The sequence below is a fragment of the Crinia signifera genome, chromosome 6 (genome assembly GCF_055691185.1).
Source record: "Crinia signifera chromosome 6, ASM5569118v1, whole genome shotgun sequence".
NCBI classification, from domain to species: Eukaryota; Metazoa; Chordata; class Amphibia; order Anura; family Myobatrachidae; genus Crinia; species Crinia signifera.
In genome coordinates, this window is record NC_139222.1 from 5701931 (window position 1) to 5715211 (window position 13281).

Consider the following 13281-nt stretch of genomic DNA (forward strand, 5'->3'; position numbering starts at 1 on the left):
TTTCTGTCTGTCTCCTCCGACACCGCAGCTTCCTTTTGAAGGGGAAGAGAGTGCATTGTGCATCTTTCCTTCCCCTCACTGTGTCCCTGTGACTCCAGCAGCCATGTAGCGGTGTGCCAGTATGTAGCGGTGTGGCATTATGTAGCGTTGTGGCGTTATGGAGGTATGTAGTGGTGTGGAGCTATGTAGCAGTGTGCCAGTATGTTGCGGTATGTAGCAGTGTGGTGTTATGTTGTGGTGTGGAGGTATGTAGCAGTGTGCCAGTATGTTGCGGTATGTAGCAGTGTGGTGTTATGTTGTGGTGTGGAGGTATGTAGCAGTGTGCCAGTATGTTGCGGTGTGGTGTTGAGGTATGTAGCAGTGTGGTGTTATGTTGTGGTGTGGAGGTATGTAGCAGTGTGCCAGTATGTTGCGGAATGTAGCAGTGTGGTGTTATGTTGTGGAGGTATGTAGCAGTGTGGTGTTATGTTGTGGTGTGGAGGTATGTAGCAGTGTGCCAGTATGTTGCGGAATGTAGCAGTGTGGTGTTATGTTGTGGTGTGGAGGTATGTAGCAGTGTGCCGGTATGTTGCGGTGTGGCGTTATTTAGTGGTGTGGAGGTATGTAGCAGTGTGCCAGTATGTTGCGGTGTGGAGGTATGTAGCAGTGTGCCAGTATGTTGCGGTATGTAGCAATGTGGTGTTATGTTGCGGTGTGGAGGTATGTAGCAGTGTGCCAGTATGTTGCGGTGTGGTGTTATGTTGCGGTGTGGAGGTATGTAGCAGTGTGCCAGTATGTTGCGGTGTGGTGTTATGTTGCGGTGTGGAGGTATGTAGCAGTGTGCCAGTATGTTGCGGTGTGGTGTTATGTTGTGGTGTGGAGGTATGTAGCAGTGTGGTGTTATGTTGTGGTGTGGAGGTATGTAGCAGTGTGCCAGTATGTTGCGGTGTGGTGTTATGTTGTGGTGGTATGTAGCAGTGTGCCAGTATGTTGCGGTGTGGTGTTATGTTGTGGTGTGGAGGTATGTAGCAGTGTGCCAGTATGTTGCGGTGTGGTGTTATGTTGTGGTGTGGAGGTATGTAGCAGTGTGCCAGTATGTTGCGGTGTGGTGTTATGTTGTGGTGTGGAGGTATGTAGCAGTGTGCCAGTATGTTGCGGTGTGGTGTTATGTTGTGGTGTGGAGGTATGTAGCAGTGTGCCAGTATGTTGCGGTGTGGTGTTATGTTGTGGTGGTATGTAGCAGTGTGCCAGTATGTTGCGGTGTGGTGTTATGTTGTGGTGTGGAGGTATGTAGCAGTGTGCCAGTATGTTGCGGTATGGTGTTATGTTGTGGTGTGGAGGTATGTAGCAGTGTGCCAGTATGTTGCGGTGTGGTGTTATGTTGTGGTGTGGAGGTATGTAGCAGTGTGGTGTTATGTTGCGGTGTGGAGGTATGTAGCAGTGTGCCAGTATGTTGCGGTGTGGTGTTATGTTGTGGTGGTATGTAGCAGTGTGCCAGTATGTTGCGGTGTGGTGTTATGTTGTGGTGGTATGTAGCAGTGTGCCAGTATGTTGCAGTGTGGTGTTATGTTGCGGTGTGGAGGTATGTAGCAGTGTGCCAGTATGTTGCGGTATGTAGCAATGTGGTGTTATGTTGCGGTGTGGAGGTATGTAGCAGTGTGCCAGTATGTTGCGGTGTGGTGTTATGTTGTGGTGGTATGTAGCAGTGTGCCAGTATGTTGCGGTGTGGTGTTATGTTGTGGTGGTATGTAGCAGTGTGCCAGTATGTTGCGGTGTGGTGTTATGTTGCGGTGTGGAGGTATGTAGCAGTGTGCCAGTATGTTGCGGTGTGGTGTTATGTTGTGGTGTGGAGGTATGTAGCAGTGTGGTGTTATGTTGTGGTGTGGAGGTATGTAGCAGTGTGCCAGTATGTTGCGGTGTGGTGTTATGTTGTGGTGGTATGTAGCAGTGTGCCAGTATGTTGCGGTGTGGTGTTATGTTGTGGTGTGGAGGTATGTAGCAGTGTGCCAGTATGTTGCGGTGTGGTGTTATGTTGTGGTGTGGAGGTATGTAGCAGTGTGCCAGTATGTTGCGGTGTGGTGTTATGTTGTGGTGTGGAGGTATGTAGCAGTGTGCCAGTATGTTGCGGTGTGGTGTTATGTTGTGGTGTGGAGGTATGTAGCAGTGTGCCAGTATGTTGCGGTGTGGTGTTATGTTGTGGTGGTATGTAGCAGTGTGCCAGTATGTTGCGGTGTGGTGTCATGTTGTGGTGTGGAGGTATGTAGCAGTGTGCCAGTATGTTGCGGTGTGGTGTTATGTTGTGGTGGTATGTAGCAGTGTGCCAGTATGTTGCGGTGTGGTGTTATGTTGTGGTGTGGAGGTATGTAGCAGTGTGCCAGTATGTTGCGGTGTGGTGTTATGTTGTGGTGGTATGTAGCAGTGTGCCAGTATGTTGCGGTGTGGTGTTATGTTGTGGTGGTATGTAGCAGTGTGCCAGTATGTTGCGGTGTGGCGTTATGTACTGGTGTGGAGGTATGTAGCGGTGTGGTGATATGTAGTGGTGTGGAGCTATGTAGCAGTGTGCCAGTATGTTGCGGTGTGGAGGTATGTAGCAGTGTGCCAGTATGTAGCGGTGTGGTGTTATGTTGTGGTGTGGAGGTATGTAGCAGTGTGGTGTTATGTTGCGGTGTGGAGGTATGTAGCAGTGTGCCAGTATGTTGCGGTGTGGTGTTATGTTGTGGAGGTATGTAGCAGTGTGCCAGTATGTTGCGGTGTGGTGTTATGTTGTGGAGGTATGTAGCAGTGTGCCAGTATGTAGTGGTGTGGAGGTATGTAACAGTGTGCCAGTATGTAGTGGTGTGGAGGTATGTAGCAGTGTGCCAGTATGTTGCGGTGTGGAGGTATGTAGCAGTGTGCCAGTATGTTGCGGTGTGGAGGTATGTAGCAGTGTGCCAGTATGTTGCGGTGTGGTGTTATGTTGTGGAGGTATGTAGCAGTGTGCCAGTATGTTGCGGTGTGGAGGTATGTAGCAGTGTGCCAGTATGTTGCGGTGTGGAGGTATGTAGCAGTGTGCCAGTATGTTGCGGTGTGGTGTTATGTTGTGGAGGTATGTAGCAGTGTGCCAGTATGTTGCGGTGTGGTGTTATGTTGTGGAGGTATGTAGCAGTGTGCCAGTATGTAGTGGTGTGGAGGTATGTAACAGTGTGCCAGTATGTAGTGGTGTGGAGGTATGTAGCAGTGTGCCAGTATGTTGCGGTGTGGAGGTATGTAGCAGTGTGCCAGTATGTTGCGGTGTGGTGTTATGTTGTGGAGGTATGTAGCAGTGTGCCAGTATGTTGCGGTGTGGAGGTATGTAGCAGTGTGCCAGTATGTTGCGGTGTGGAGGTATGTAGCAGTGTGCCAGTATGTTGCGGTGTGGTGTTATGTTGTGGAGGTATGTAGCAGTGTGCCAGTATGTAGTGGTGTGGAGGTATGTAACAGTGTGCCAGTATGTAGTGGTGTGGAGGTATGTAGCAGTGTGCCAGTATGTTGCGGTGTGCCAGTATGTTGCGGTGTGAAGGTATGTAGCAGTGTGCCAGTATGTTGCGGTGTGGTGTTATGTTGTGGAGGTATGTAGCAGTGTGCCAGTATGTTGCGGTGTGGAGGTATGTAGCAGTGTGCCAGTATGTTGCGGTGTGGAGGTATGTAGCAGTGTGCCAGTATGTTGCGGTGTGGAGGTATGTAGCAGTGTGCCAGTATGTTGCGGTGTGGAGGTATGTAGCAGTGTGCCAGTATGTTGCGGTGTGGAGGTATGTAGCAGTGTGCCAGTATGTTGCGGTGTGGAGGTATGTAGCAGTGTGCCAGTATGTTGCGGTGTGGAGGTATGTAGCAGTGTGCCAGTATGTTGCGATGTGGAGGTATGTAGCAGTGTGCCAGTATGTTGCGGTGTGGAGGTATGTAGCAGTGTGCCAGTATGTTGCGGTGTGGAGGTATTTAGCAGTGTGCCAGTATGTTGCGGTGTGGAGGTATGTAGCAGTGTGCCAGTATGTTGCGATGTGGAGGTATGTAGCAGTGTGCCAGTATGTTGCGGTGTGGAGGTATGTAGCAGTGTGCCAGTATGTTGCGATGTGGAGGTATGTAGCAGTGTGCCAGTATGTTGCGGTGTGGAGGTATGTAGCAGTGTGCCAGTATGTTGCGGTGTGGAGGTATGTAGCAGTGTGCCAGTATGTTGCGATGTGGAGGTATGTAGCAGTGTGGTGTTATGTTGCGATGTGGAGGTATGTAGCAGTGTGCCAGTATGTTGCGGTGTGGTGTTATGTTGTGGTGGTATGTAGCAGTGTGCCAGTATGTTGCGGTGTGGTGTTATGTTGTGGTGTGGAGGTATGTAGCAGTGTGCCAGTATGTTGCGGTGTGGTGTTATGTAGTGGTGTGGAGGTATGTAGCGGTGTGGTGTTATGTAGTGGTGTGGAGCTATGTAGCAGTGTGCCAGTATGTTGCGGTGTGGTGTTATGTAGTGGTGTGGAGGTATGTAGCAGTGTGCCAGTATGTTGCGGTGTGGAGGTATGTAGCAGTGTGCCAGTATGTTGCGGTATGTAGCAGTGTGCCAGTATGTTGCGGTGTGGAGGTATGTAGCAGTGTGGTGTTATGTTGCGGTGTGGAGGTATGTAGCAGTGTGCCAGTATGTTGCGGTGTGGAGGTATGTAGCAGTGTGCCAGTATGTTGCGGTATGTAGCAGTGTGCCAGTATGTTGCGGTGTGGAGGTATGTAGCAGTGTGGTGTTATGTTGCGGTGTGGAGGTATGTAGCAGTGTGCCAGTATGTTGCGGTGTGGAGGTATGTAGCAGTGTGGTGTTATGTTGCGGTGTGGAGGTATGTAGCAGTGTGCCAGTATGTTGCGGTGTGGAGGTATGTAGCAGTGTGCCAGTATGTTGCGGTGTGGAGGTATGTAGCAGTGTGCCAGTATGTTGCGGTGTGGAGGTATGTAGCAGTGTGCCAGTATGTTGCGGTGTGGAGGTATGTAGCAGTGTGCCAGTATGTTGCGGTGTGGAGGTATGTAGCAGTGTGCCAGTATGTTGCGATGTGGAGGTATGTAGCAGTGTGCCAGTATGTTGCGGTGTGGAGGTATGTAGCAGTGTGCCAGTATGTTGCGGTGTGGAGGTATGTAGCAGTGTGCCAGTATGTTGCGATGTGGAGGTATGTAGCAGTGTGGTGTTATGTTGCGATGTGGAGGTATGTAGCAGTGTGCCAGTATGTTGCGGTGTGGTGTTATGTTGTGGTGGTATGTAGCAGTGTGCCAGTATGTTGCGGTGTGGTGTTATGTTGTGGTGTGGAGGTATGTAGCAGTGTGCCAGTATGTTGCGGTGTGGTGTTATATAGTGGTGTGGAGGTATGTAGCGGTGTGGTGTTATGTAGTGGTGTGGAGCTATGTAGCAGTGTGCCAGTATGTTGCGGTGTGGAGGTATGTAGCAGTGTGCCAGTATGTTGCGGTGTGGTGTTATGTAGTGGTGTGGAGGTATGTAGCAGTGTGCCAGTATGTTGCGGTGTGGAGGTATGTAGCAGTGTGCCAGTATGTTGCGGTATGTAGCAGTGTGCCAGTATGTTGCGGTGTGGAGGTATGTAGCAGTGTGGTGTTATGTTGCGGTGTGGAGGTATGTAGCAGTGTGCCAGTATGTTGCGGTGTGGAGGTATGTAGCAGTGTGCCAGTATGTTGCGGTATGTAGCAGTGTGCCAGTATGTTGCGGTGTGGAGGTATGTAGCAGTGTGGTGTTATGTTGCGGTGTGGAGGTATGTAGCAGTGTGCCAGTATGTTGCGGTGTGGAGGTATGTAGCAGTGTGGTGTTATGTTGCGGTGTGGAGGTATGTAGCAGTGTGCCAGTATGTTGCGGTGTGGAGGTATGTAGCAGTGTGGTGTTATGTTGCGGTGTGGAGGTATGTAGCAGTGTGCCAGTATGTTGCGGTATGTAGCAGTGTGCCAGTATGTTGTGGTGTGGAGGTATGTAGCAGTGTGCCAGTATGTTGCGGTGTGGAGGTATGTAGCAGTGTGCCAGTATGTTGCGGTGTGGAGGTATGTAGCAGTGTGCGAAGTATGTTGCGGTGTGGTGTTATGTTGTGGAGGTATGTAGCAGTGTGCCAGTATGTAGTGGTGTGGAGGTATGTAACAGTGTGCCAGTATGTAGTGGTGTGGAGGTATGTAGCAGTGTGCCAGTATGTTGCGGTGTGGAGGTATGTAGCAGTGTGCCAGTATGTTGCGGTGTGGAGGTATGTAGCAGTGTGCCAGTATGTTGCGGTGTGGTGTTATGTTGTGGAGGTATGTAGCAGTGTGCCAGTATGTTGCGGTGTGGAGGTATGTAGCAGTGTTCCAGTATGTTGCGGTGTGGAGGTATGTAGCAGTGTGCCAGTATGTTGCGGTGTGGAGGTATGTAGCAGTGTGCCAGTATGTTGCGGTGTGGAGGTATGTAGCAGTGTGCCAGTATGTTGCGGTGTGGAGGTATGTAGCAGTGTGCCAGTATGTTGCGGTGTGGAGGTATGTAGCAGTGTGCCAGTATGTTGCGGTGTGGAGGTATGTAGCAGTGTGCCAGTATGTTGCGATGTGGAGGTATGTAGCAGTGTGCCAGTATGTTGCGGTGTGGAGGTATGTAGCAGTGTGCCAGTATGTTGCGGTGTGGAGGTATGTAGCAGTGTGCCAGTATGTTGCGGTGTGGAGGTATGTAGCAGTGTGCCAGTATGTTGCGATGTGGAGGTATGTAGCAGTGTGCCAGTATGTTGCGGTGTGGAGGTATGTAGCAGTGTGCCAGTATGTTGCGATGTGGAGGTATGTAGCAGTGTGCCAGTATGTTGCGATGTGGAGGTATGTAGCAGTGTGCCAGTATGTTGCGGTGTGGAGGTATGTAGCAGTGTGCCAGTATGTTGCGGTGTGGAGGTATGTAGCAGTGTGCCAGTATGTTGCGATGTGGAGGTATGTAGCAGTGTGGTGTTATGTTGCGATGTGGAGGTATGTAGCAGTGTGCCAGTATGTTGCGGTGTGGTGTTATGTTGTGGTGGTATGTAGCAGTGTGCCAGTATGTTGCGGTGTGGTGTTATGTTGTGGTGTGGAGGTATGTAGCAGTGTGCCAGTATGTTGCGGTGTGGTGTTATATAGTGGTGTGGAGGTATGTAGCGGTGTGGTGTTATGTAGTGGTGTGGAGCGATGTAGCAGTGTGCCAGTATGTTGCGGTGTGGAGGTATGTAGCAGTGTGCCAGTATGTTGCGGTGTGGTGTTATGTAGTGGTGTGGAGGTATGTAGCAGTGTGCCAGTATGTTGCGGTGTGGAGGTATGTAGCAGTGTGCCAGTATGTTGCGGTATGTAGCAGTGTGCCAGTATGTTGCGGTGTGGAGGTATGTAGCAGTGTGGTGTTATGTTGCAGTGTGGAGGTATGTAGCAGTGTGCCAGTATGTTGCGGTGTGGAGGTATGTAGCAGTGTGCCAGTATGTTGCGGTATGTAGCAGTGTGCCAGTATGTTGCGGTGTGGAGGTATGTAGCAGTGTGGTGTTATGTTGCGGTGTGGAGGTATGTAGCAGTGTGCCAGTATGTTGCGGTGTGGAGGTATGTAGCAGTGTGGTGTTATGTTGCGGTGTGGAGGTATGTAGCAGTGTGCCAGTATGTTGCGGTGTGGAGGTATGTAGCAGTGTGGTGTTATGTTGCGGTGTGGAGGTATGTAGCAGTGTGCCAGTATGTTGCGGTATGTAGCAGTGTGCCAGTATGTTGTGGTGTGGAGGTATGTAGCAGTGTGCCAGTATGTTGCGGTGTGGAGGTATGTAGCAGTGTGCCAGTATGTTGCGGTGTGGAGGTATGTAGCAGTGTGCGAAGTATGTTGCGGTGTGGTGTTATGTTGTGGAGGTATGTAGCAGTGTGCCAGTATGTAGTGGTGTGGAGGTATGTAACAGTGTGCCAGTATGTAGTGGTGTGGAGGTATGTAGCAGTGTGCCAGTATGTTGCGGTGTGGAGGTATGTAGCAGTGTGCCAGTATGTTGCGGTGTGGAGGTATGCAGGGGCGGATTGGCCCACCGGGAAACCGGGCCGTTTCCCGGTGGGCCGGCACATTTTAAAGCCGAAGTGGCCGCCCACCCTCCTTATCAGGGCCGCGGGCCGCCGAACAGCTGTCTCCGTGCTGTCCGCGGCCGCAGCACTATTACCTCATTAAAGATGGCCGCGGCCGGCCTCGTATGCTCCCAAACTTAACATGGCCGCGGGAGGGCTGGTGCGCATGCGCGAGCGCACACAGCTGCTCCCGCGGTCTGGATGAAGTGCTGCCTAGCCCGTGATGCTCCCCAGCTGCAGCAGCGTGCATGAGTCGGACTGCACGCTGGGCTGGGGAGCCGGATTTCATGGGCAGCAGGGCAGCAGCAGAAAAAGTCTGACTGCTGACTCTGAGGGCAGCCACAGGAGACGCGGGTAAAGTGAGTGCCACAAATAATAATAATAATAATAAATAATGCAGCCTGCCTCATATTATATGTGTGTATATATACAATATATATATATATATATATATATATATATATATATATATCTATATAGATATATATATATATATATATGTGTTTGTATATATATATATATATATATATATAATATGTGTGTGTGTGTATATATATATTTTGGGCAATGCCGCTGGATGTCAACGGAGGCGGTGGTGAGTAGTGTCCTCAACCCCACCGCCCCGCCCCCACCAGCTGTGGCGACAGCAACAAACCCCCCCCCCCCCTGTAGCGGCACCAACCCCACCGCCGCCCTGAGGGCATCACGGTGTGCGGCATATGTTTAATGGGCATCAAGGTGTGAGGCATATGTATAATGGGCATCACGGTGTGTAGCATATGTATAATGGCATCACGGTGTGCGGCATATGTATAATGGAGCATTATGGTGTGTGACATATGTATAATGGGCATCACGGTGTGTAGCATATGTATAATGGCATCACGGTGTGCGGCATATGTATAATGGAGCATTATGGTGTGTGACATATGTATAATGGGCATCACGGTGTGCGGCATATGTATAATGGGCATCACGGTGTGCGGCATATGTATAATGGGCATCACGGTGTGCGGCATATGTATAATGGGCATCACGGTGTGCGGCATATGTATAATGGGCCTCACGGTGTGCGGCATATGTATAATCGAGCATTATGGTGGGTGGCATATGTATAATGGGCCTCACGGTGTGCGGCATATGTATAATTGGCATCACGGTGTGAGGCATATGTATAATGAGCATCACGGTGTGCGGCATATGTATAATGGGCATCACGGTGTGTGGCATATGTATAATGGGCATCACGGTGTGTGGCATATGTATAATGGGCATCACGGTGTGCGGCATATGTATAATGGGCATCACGGTGTGAGGCATATGTATAATGAGCATCACGGTGTGCGGCATATGTATAATGGGCATCACGGTGTGTGGCATATGTCTAATGAGCATCACGGTGTTTGGCATATGTATAATGGGCATCACGGTGTGAGGCATATGTATAATGAGCATCACGGTGTGAGGCATATGTATAATGGGCATCATGGTGTGTGGCATATGTATAATGGGCATTATGGTGTGTGGCATATGTATAATGGGCATCACGGTGTGCGGCATATGTATAATGGGCATCAAGGTGTGTGGCATATGTATAATGAGCATCACGGTGTTTGGCATATGTATAATGGGCATCACAGTGTGCGGCATATGTATAATGGAGCATTATGGTGTGTGGCATATGTATAATGGTGCATCACAGTGTGTGGCATATGTATAATGGAGCATCACGGTGTGTGACATATGTATAATGGGCATCACTGTCTCCCCTCCTTGCATGCTCCACCACTTTGTGACTCCCATCCCTGCATCCCGTGCCACCATGCCCCCCTCACACTCTGCGTCCTGTGCCACCCTGCGTAAGTCCTCACTCCCTTCATTCTCAGCCACTCTCAGCCCCCCCCCCCCCCCCTGTCTCTATCTCCCCAGCCCCACAGGCTGCAGAATAAACGCTGTACGCATGTGCCTATTCTGTAGCCTGAGGGGCTGGGGACATAGCCAGCAGCTCGTTGAAATAGGCCACACCCCCATATTGATAGGCCACGCCCCCCAAAAAAATCGGGCGCGCCTGCGGCGCGCAACAACACCCCCCCCCCCCCCCCCCTACTTAGGGCTGCTTCAAGATATTTCCCGGGCTGGTTTTAATTCCCAATCCGCCCCTGGAGGTATGTAGCAGTGTGCCAGTATGTTGCGGTGTGGTGTTATGTTGTGGAGGTATGTAGCAGTGTGCCAGTATGTTGCGGTGTGGAGGTATGTAGCAGTGTGCCAGTATGTTGCGGTGTGGAGGTATGTAGCAGTGTGCCAGTATGTTGCGGTGTGGAGGTATGTAGCAGTGTGCCAGTATGTTGCGGTGTGGAGGTATGTAGCAGTGTGCCAGTATGTTGCGGTGTGGAGGTATGTAGCAGTGTGCCAGTATGTTGCGGTGTGGAGGTATGTAGCAGTGTGCCAGTATGTTGTGGTGTGGAGGTATGTAGCAGTGTGCCAGTATGTTGCGATGTGGAGGTATGTAGCAGTGTGCCAGTATGTTGCGGTGTGGAGGTATGTAGCAGTGTGCCAGTATGTTGCGGTGTGGAGGTATGTAGCAGTGTGCCAGTATGTTGCGGTGTGGAGGTATGTAGCAGTGTGCCAGTATGTTGCGATGTGGAGGTATGTAGCAGTGTGCCAGTATGTTGCGGTGTGGAGGTATGTAGCAGTGTGCCAGTATGTTGCGATGTGGAGGTATGTAGCAGTGTGCCAGTATGTTGCGGTGTGGAGGTATGTAGCAGTGTGCCAGTATGTTGCGGTGTGGAGGTATGTAGCAGTGTGCCAGTATGTTGCGGTGTGGAGGTATGTAGCAGTGTGCCAGTATGTTGCGATGTGGAGGTATGTAGCAGTGTGGTGTTATGTTGCGATGTGGAGGTATGTAGCAGTGTGCCAGTATGTTGCGGTGTGGGGTTATGTTGTGGTGGTATGTAGCAGTGTGCCAGTATGTTGCGGTGTGGTGTTATGTTGTGGTGTGGAGGTATGTAGCAGTGTGCCAGTATGTTGCGGTGTGGTGTTATGTAGTGGTGTGGAGGTATGTAGCGGTGTGGTGTTATGTAGTGGTGTGGAGGTATGTAGCAGTGTGCCAGTATGTTGCGGTGTGGAGGTATGTAGCAGTGTGCCAGTATGTTGCGGTATGTAGCAGTGTGCCAGTATGTTGTGGTGTGGAGGTATGTAGCAGTGTGGTGTTATGTTGCGGTGTGGAGGTATGTAGCAGTGTGCCAGTATGTTGCGGTGTGGAGGTATGTAGCAGTGTGCCAGTATGTTGCGGTATGTAGCAGTGTGCCAGTATGTTGCGGTGTGGAGGTATGTAGCAGTGTGGTGTTATGTTGCGGTGTGGAGGTATGTAGCAGTGTGCCAGTATGTTGCGGTGTGGAGGTATGTAGCAGTGTGGTGTTATGTTGCGGTGTGGAGGTATGTAGCAGTGTGCCAGTATGTTGCGGTGTGGAGGTATGTAGCAGTGTGCCAGTATGTTGCGGTGTGGAGGTATGTAGCAGTGTGCCAGTATGTTGCGGTGTGGAGGTATGTAGCAGTGTGCCAGTATGTTGCGGTGTGGAGGTATGTAGCAGTGTGCCAGTATGTTGCGGTGTGGAGGTATGTAGCAGTGTGCCAGTATGTTGCGATGTGGAGGTATGTAGCAGTGTGCCAGTATGTTGCGGTGTGGAGGTATGTAGCAGTGTGCCAGTATGTTGCGGTGTGGAGGTATGTAGCAGTGTGCCAGTATGTTGCGATGTGGAGGTATGTAGCAGTGTGCCAGTATGTTGCGGTGTGGAGGTATGTAGCAGTGTGCCAGTATGTTGCGATGTGGAGGTATGTAGCAGTGTGCCAGTATGTTGCGGTGTGGAGGTATGTAGCAGTGTGCCAGTATGTTGCGGTGTGGAGGTATGTAGCAGTGTGCCAGTATGTTGCGATGTGGAGGTATGTAGCAGTGTGGTGTTATGTTGCGATGTGGAGGTATGTAGCAGTGTGCCAGTATGTTGCGGTGTGGTGTTATGTTGTGGTGGTATGTAGCAGTGTGCCAGTATGTTGCGGTGTGGTGTTATGTTGTGGTGTGGAGGTATGTAGCAGTGTGCCAGTATGTTGCGGTGTGGTGTTATATAGTGGTGTGGAGGTATGTAGCGGTGTGGTGTTATGTAGTGGTGTGGAGCTATGTAGCAGTGTGCCAGTATGTTGCGGTGTGGAGGTATGTAGCAGTGTGCCAGTATGTTGCGGTGTGGTGTTATGTAGTGGTGTGGAGGTATGTAGCAGTGTGCCAGTATGTTGCGGTGTGGAGGTATGTAGCAGTGTGCCAGTATGTTGCGGTATGTAGCAGTGTGCCAGTATGTTGCGGTGTGGAGGTATGTAGCAGTGTGGTGTTATGTTGCGGTGTGGAGGTATGTAGCAGTGTGCCAGTATGTTGCGGTGTGGAGGTATGTAGCAGTGTGCCAGTATGTTGCGGTATGTAGCAGTGTGCCAGTATGTTGCGGTGTGGAGGTATGTAGCAGTGTGGTGTTATGTTGCGGTGTGGAGGTATGTAGCAGTGTGCCAGTATGTTGCGGTGTGGAGGTATGTAGCAGTGTGGTGTTATGTTGCGGTGTGGAGGTATGTAGCAGTGTGCCAGTATGTTGCGGTGTGGAGGTATGTAGCAGTGTGGTGTTATGTTGCGGTGTGGAGGTATGTAGCAGTGTGCCAGTATGTTGCGGTATGTAGCAGTGTGCCAGTATGTTGTGGTGTGGAGGTATGTAGCAGTGTGCCAGTATGTTGCGGTGTGGAGGTATGTAGCAGTGTGCCAGTATGTTGCGGTGTGGAGGTATGTAGCAGTGTGCGAAGTATGTTGCGGTGTGGTGTTATGTTGTGGAGGTATGTAGCAGTGTGCCAGTATGTAGTGGTGTGGAGGTATGTAACAGTGTGCCAGTATGTAGTGGTGTGGAGGTATGTAGCAGTGTGCCAGTATGTTGCGGTGTGGAGGTATGTAGCAGTGTGCCAGTATGTTGCGGTGTGGAGGTATGTAGCAGTGTGCCAGTATGTTGCGGTGTGGTGTTATGTTGTGGAGGTATGTAGCAGTGTGCCAGTATGTTGCGGTGTGGAGGTATGTAGCAGTGTGCCAGTATGTTGCGGTGTGGAGGTATGTAGCAGTGTGGTGTTATGTTGCGGTGTGGAGGTATGTAGCAGTGTGCCAGTATGTTGCGGTGTGGAGGTATGTAGCAGTGTGGTGTTATGTTGCGGTGTGGAGGTATGTAGCAGTGTGCCAGTATGTTGCGGTATGTA

At 50.7% G+C, this 13281-nt stretch overlaps 2 protein-coding genes across 4 annotated transcripts in view; one reads left to right on the top strand and one right to left on the bottom strand.

Moving 5' to 3' along the window:
* Positions 1 to 13281, top strand: part of LOC146009858 (uncharacterized) — a 360424-nt gene that overhangs the window by 206610 nt on the left and 140533 nt on the right. The gene's annotated exons all lie outside the window — the stretch shown is intronic.
* The window catches only part of LOC146009862 (uncharacterized), a 151902-nt gene that overhangs the window by 107302 nt on the left and 31319 nt on the right, over positions 1 to 13281 (bottom strand). The window lies entirely within an intron of this gene.